The sequence below is a fragment of the Delphinapterus leucas genome, chromosome 4, assembly GCF_059928025.1.
Source record: "Delphinapterus leucas isolate spDelLeu-1000000601 "Yukka" chromosome 4, BTC_Dleu_Yukka2, whole genome shotgun sequence".
NCBI lineage: Eukaryota > Metazoa > Chordata > Mammalia > Artiodactyla > Monodontidae > Delphinapterus > Delphinapterus leucas.
Genome location: NC_143132.1, coordinates 142288915 through 142296085, shown reverse-complemented (window position 1 = coordinate 142296085; position 7171 = coordinate 142288915).

The window sequence follows — 7171 nt, the reverse complement described above, 5'->3', positions numbered from 1 at the left end:
TTATTCCTCCCCCTCTTTCCTTTAGATGAGGAGAAACTTTTTATTTTAGCATGTAATGTATCTATTTTTTTCTTTTATGATTATTGATTTTTTTTGGCTTCTCTAAGAAACCTTTGTCTATCTCCAACTTACGTTTTAAAACGTAAAGCTCTACAAGCTTTAGGGCTTTAGCTTCTACGTTTATAGCTATAATCTGTTGCCAATGAATTGTTGTGTATGATGTGAGGGACGGATCAAGGGCTTTTTGTTTGTTTGTTTTCTCTATGGATGTCTAGTCATTCTAGCACCATGTGTTGAAAATACTTTCTTTGGCATATTGGGTTGCTTTGGAGGAGATGAAAATGGGGAGGGAGGGCATGGAGAGGCCATCTGAAACTACACTAATGACTTAGTAGTAAAATGAAGAGGTAGACATTTTATTTTGCTAATCTTATTAATGAGTTTAAGAAAACGTAGTAGCCTCTTCACTTAACAAAAGAATGGGCTGACAGTCCATTTATTAGAAGTCACTTTTTCCATGAACTTGCACATAATGCACCTAAAACATAACTGATGGCCAATAGTTAACTCAGTTTTCTGTTCTATGCTGTTGCCAGCTTAACCCTTTACACTGCTGTATAACGTGCATCCATTCGTGTTCCAGACATTAACTGAGATCTAGACTAGGACTGTATCCATTAGATGGAACAGACTACATTTGCCCAAGAATATTAAATAAAACCAAGCTGAAAACCAATTCAAAGTAGGATATAACTGTTGGCCCTGCTTGTTTGTCTGTCCTACTTTTTTGCACCGTAAGGGGAGCTTTTATTGTCCTTTCATTTGCGTAAGCCAACTTCCAAGTTATCTCAGGAAGATCTTAGAATAACAATATTATTGTGTTTGAGATGACCCCAAAGTGTGAATGATTCTCAAAATCCATTGATTCGCAACGTGCAAGTCACAGGTGAGCTGCATATAAATCATCTTCGTGGTGCACATAGAAAATGCTTAATGTTGGCCAAAAACGCTGGGGTAAATGGTTGAGGCAACTGGCTGAGGGACTCTGACCATCGTAAGCCCTTCCCAGGTGCTGTTGGGTCACCTGAAAGGTTGAAGGCCTCAATATCTTGGTACACTGGTCATCCATTTGTAACAGAGCAGTTGGCTTATTCTCATCTAAGTACTTCTAGGAAAGGTACAGTAGTGGATGGAAATCTACAGTTTTGGCCAATAAGCATCCACTTTCCCTATTTCTGGGAAATTATCCCCAGTGTGTCTTGGAGAACTCCCAGACTACCTGATTTGGGTAGTGTGGCTAACACTCTCAAATCCAAGATGGGCATGTGACCCAAGGCTGGTGAGTTAAAGAACTGCAGCCCCTGACCAGGGTGATCAGTGCAGGTCTGGGTACAGGGTGCAATTTGATCCAGTCACAACCAGGTATAATTTCTGGAAACTTTGAGAAAGAGGAGTGCTCTTTGTGCTGGGGTTTCTATGTCAGAAGAATGGAAGCCTGGAGGGAGTAGCTTACTCTAGTAAAGGGACAACCAACCTGAGGATAAAGAGAAAACAGAAGAAAAGAGGACCAAGAGATAGTTGGTTATTATTTGAGCGGCTAGATCTAATTATGCCTAAAGCAGTCCTTACACTGTATTTTCCAATTTATGTGAGTATGTGTGAGAATATGTATGTAGCAGGGAGAATAAGCAATGAAACAAACTTTCCTTTTTGAGTTGGATTTCTGCCCCTTAACAGCCCAAGTTTCTCAAATCAATGTGGATTGCTGGATCCCAGCGTATTTTTTCTACCGAATCTGAATTTATAGATTTGGAGCCAAGGAATCTGCATTTTAAATAAGCATTCTATTTAATTCCGAAACACTAAAGTTTGAGGTCTACTGTTCCAATTTGATGGGTTAGGAAACTGAGACTAACAAAGACTAGGTGTCTTTCCCAAGATCATTCAACAGCATATATTTACTCTAGGTAGGTGGGAATCATGGGTGGGAAGACATAACAAACTAGCTGATTAGTTATAGAATCAAAACTAGAATTCAGTTATGCTCTTGTCTTCCTGGTGACTTTGAGCTTCCCAAGCTTCTGCTCTAATACCTTTCTTCCCTATTCCAACATACTTCTCATCTAAAATAGGAACATTGGGTAGCATTCACAGTATATCAAAATAGGAGGTACTTTAACAATCTTAGGTCAGTGTTACTAGTGTGGATGGTCTGGAATTTGGAAACATTTCCACCAAAGCGAAGGAGGAGAAGGGGCAGCAGAACTAAGCAAATGCTGTCTCCAGGCAGTCCTCCCCCCTCCCCTTCCAAGTCTCAAAGATTCTTGTTTTTGTTAAAAATGCACGCAAGGGGACTTCCCTGTTGGCCTAGTGGTTAGGAATCCGCCTGCCAATGCAGGGGACACGGGTTCGAGCCCTGGTCCGGGAAGATCCCACATGCCTCGGAGCAACTAAGCCCATGTGCCACGACTACTGAGCCTGCACTCTAGAGCCCGCGGGCCACAACTACTGAGCCCACGCGCCTACAGCCCGTGCTCCGCAACAAGAGAAGCCACCGCAATGAGAAGCCAGCACACCTCAGCGAAGAGCAGCCCTCCCACTCGCTGCAACTAGAGAAAGCCCACACACAGCAACGAAGATCCAACGCAGCCAAAAATAAATAAATTTATTTAAAAAAAAAACAAAACGTTGCATTCAATTCTAGTGTATGTATAACTGTTTTAATAGGAAAAGAATTTCTTCCAAAATCTTTAAGTAAAAAAATAAGTACTCCAGAAATAGAGGCCATCATTATTCTCTGGCTTTGTGTGCCCCTGGCACAGCAGCAAATCACCCAGGAGGGACTTGCTTCTACCCCACTTACATTCCAGTCAACTCATTTTCTATTCTTGTTTAGATCCCAGGATTTCTTTTCTACTAGAATCATAATGACAGCAACAACATTAACAAAAGAAGCCATTGTTAGCCTTTATTGAGTACTAGCTGTTTTGAAACCCTGGGCATTTACTCTCTAGAGGAGGTGGGTACAATTATTATCCCCATCATAAGGATGAGGAAGTTGAGGCAGAAAATCAGGAAATTTGTTCAAGGTTAAACAGGCAGCTGAACCAGGATTAGAATCCAGGCAGTCAGACACCCAAGGCTGCTTTGCCTATATCTATTAATTTACTCTGAAATTCATGTAAAATATTATGATTTGCTCATGCTGCTCCTTTGTCTTCAAAACTCATGGAACATATAAAACGGGTGAACTTTATTGTATAGAAATTATACCTCAAGAAAGCTGAGTAAAAAAATGACAATTTGTAGAGCGAGCTGTTGAGAATTTAAAGATTTGATTGCCCGGTGAATTGAGTGGCTTTAAGAATCTGGATGTGCCCATGGGAACAGAACCTACAAGAAACCAATCACATACCTTATGAGAGAATACCTAGCGTTTCTAAAGTTATACAGGCGTTTATGGGAGAGTGTGGGGTGTTCTTGCAGACTGCTGACTGTGGAATGGCGGGCAAGTATGGTTTCAAAGCAGGAAAGGAGCTGGGAAAAAGGAGGGTTTAGTGCCCTCAATTTTTTTAATTGAAAAATTAACATCATTGAGACAGTCTTAGGCACATGGATATAGGACAGACTGAGTTATACTATACTCTGAAGGACAGTAATAAAGAATTTGGCTTTCACTAGAAACATACATAAGCTATACAAATGGGTCTCTGTAGTTCCACAGAGCCTGAGGATAGTTTTAGGGCCCAGTACAAAATCCATCTGCTTAGATGGCATTCCTCAATAAGGTGGAAAGATCAGGAAGTTTAGTCCCAGACAATACATATTCTGATGCCTGCTGATCTTTGTGTCCCGCACTGAATGATTTACGCATTTTAAAAATCCAATAATATGTATCAGAGAATGATACAGAAAAATTACATCTGATCAAGAAAAGATCATTGTGCATCCATGTTGCTGCAAGTGGCATTATTTCATTCGTTTTTTATGGCTGAGTAATATTCTATTGTATATATGTGCCACATCTTCTTTATCCATTCATCTGCCAATGGAACTTAAGTAAAGTAAGTCAGACAGAGAAAGACATATCTTATGATGTCACTCATATGTGGAATCTAATTTTTAAAAATTGTATAAATGAACTTATTTACAAAACAGAAACAGACACATGGATTTTGAAAACAAATTTATGGTTACCAAAGGGGGAATGTGGCAGGGAGGGATAAATTAGGAGCTTGGGATTAATGTATATACACTACTATATACAAAATAGATGAACAACAAGGGCCTACTGCATAGCACAGGGAACTCTACTCAGTATTCTGTAATAACCTATATGGGAAACGAATCTGAAAAAGAATGAGTATATGTATAACTGAATCACTATGCTGTACACCTGAAATTAACACAACATTGTAAATCAACTATACTCCAATAAACTTTTCAAAAAGTCATTAAAAAAAAGACTGTTTTGCTCTTGAAAAATAAACAGTCTGGCAAAGGAAGTGTATAACATAAGGAGTACTCAAAATATGTGCCCCCCTTCTAAAACTTCAGTTTTCTTCTCTTTCATTTATTAGCTCTGCAAATATTTATTGGGTACCCCCTATATACATGGGAAGTTGTGTCCCATGTATATTCTTTTGTTAATGTTGTTGCTGTCATTATGATTCTAGTAGAAGTTGTGTCCTATAAAATTTGCATCATCGCTCAGATGGTTATGCGGTATCAACTAGACCCTCCCGGCTCCAGCCTTTTCCTATCCACTCTGCCACCAGAGTGACCTTTCTAAAGAGATCTGATGGTGTTACCCCATCCTTACAAGCTTTAATGACTCCCTATCTCATGAAGTAGGAAACAGGCGACTGACAGGGGGTCCTTAAGCTGATTTTGACCTGTAGACGTTTTCCCTCCACATGGGTTCTTTAAAATGTGGATAAGTCCTCAACATTTAAGATTTCAATTTTTCATAGCAATCTGAATCAGTAGCTTCTCTTTAAAAGCTGGAAGATCTGACACTTGGTATGATTGACCTTCACCATTCCATTTAGGCAGAGAATCTCTCTCCTGCTTGCCATTGTCACTACCAATGCTTACGGTCTTCAACTCCGTCTGTTTTGCTCATTTACATTTGTGCTTGGACCAAGGTAATGTAAGAGTTTGCAATCCCTTGATGCCTAAACTCTATAGAGTATGTCTTCAAGGTCCTTCACAATTTGAAGCTCTTTGGTTTCATCCTTTGCAAAGACCCCATGGTCCAGCCACACTGAATTCCCTGTAGTCCCCTAAATGACAAGCTTTGTCATCCTCAGTGCCCTGACTCCTGCTGGACTCTGCTTGAAATATCTTCCCTCCATCTTCCTTTTCTGCCTAAAGGAGTCTCATATATCCTCAAGACTTAGTTCAATTCCTCTATGGAACTTTCCTCAATTCTGCCGGAGAGTTATTTGCTTCTACCCAAGTGTTCCCATAACACTTTGTGCCTCTACTAGCGTTGCAATTCTAATAGAATTCAAAATTTAAAATTCTTTCTGCATCTATCCAATTGGAAAATGTATTTCTTGAAAAGGAGGACTCTACCCACCTCTATATCCCCAACTCTTAATAGGGTGCCTGGCATCTAGTAGGCACACGATGAATGGTTACTGAATGAACAAAAATATGGATGAATGAATGAATGAATGCATGCATGAATGAATACTTCCAAGAGAATTTTTTTGTGTGTGTCACAAGATTGTGACATTTAAAATAAGGGAAGTAATGACTCGAGACCAAATTTCAAAGTTTGATAATGATCATGACATCTTCTGATAACAGTTCTTAAAAGTTCCTGTTCATTGTACCCTTTCCAGGAAAACAAGTCTTGAGAAAATACAGTGTATATAATATTAATAAATGTATAAAGAGTGACTTAAAACTGATAGGGTGCCACATTTTGGTGGGGGAGGGGTGGGTTATAGGGCTGCATTCAGAGAGTGGATGGTGAAAGAAACCACAGCATGTCTCCCTTTAAGCTGGTGGACTCTCTGGCAGCATTTACCCTGAGGAGTGGAACATTTGGGCCACAAAGTGGCAGGAAGAAATCAGTTAGCTGGAGGCGATCATGTGGACACAAGTCACCATGAATATATCAGTTTTTAGAGCTGTGTACCATAGTTCTCCACTTTGGGGCACAAGGTAGGCTGCTCTATTGGGCCTTGTTGTGATGATTCCATGGAGCCATGTCATCACTCTTGGACAATGAGTTGTGTGTCCAAATGATGTGTGTCACTTCTGGCCACAGCATTTAAATACCAGTACAAGGCTCTCCAGAGTGATCTTTATTTTTACCATAGCAACATGAAACATTCAAGGTGGCAACTGTTCCATCTGCCTGCGACCCTAAATGAGGAGACATGGAACAGACCAGTAGACCTGCAGTGGACTCATCGCATAACCAAGAAGACAACCTTTGCCATTATAGGTCACTAAAAATTGGAATTGTTTGTTACTCTGGCATAACATAGCCTATCCTGACGAATACATTAGATTTGCTCTGTTCTGCAGCAGGTGGCAGAACTAAGACTAATGGCTGGAAGTATTAGGAAGACCGATTCTGTGCAATTTAAGACAAAGATGTCATAAAGTGTACAAAGACAGAATTAACTACTTAGGATGTTATTCATTCACACAGTGTACACTGAACTCTACTCTGTGATAAGTATTCTGTAGATAAAATCCTTGCCTCTATGGAGGTAAGTGGTGAGTTTCCCTTCACTCAAGATGTTTGTATTGATGGTCCCTAAAGTTTTCACTCAACAAATCAACTTTAAAAATGCCTTCCAACCTGGAACTTCAGGATGTCTATTTCCTCCGGTCTAAAAAGGAAAAAAAAAACTATTTAAAAAAAATATTCCTTTGACTGAAACCATTTACTGATCTGCTGAGTTGTCTTTTCACATTATAATGTCACTTTCCCAGCAAGTAAGTGCCTTGCAGGCCAAGACTGTTTTATTCTTCCTTTGCATCTTTCTTATACTATTTAGTAGGTAATATTTTACTGTCTGTTCTCCTAGGAAGATAATGAGCTTTTGACACTAGCTATTATTATTGACCAATTGATATGTTTCAGATTTAGTTGTCTTTCAACCATTTAAATTAGGTTTGGACTTGTTAAAAAAAAAACTCGCAG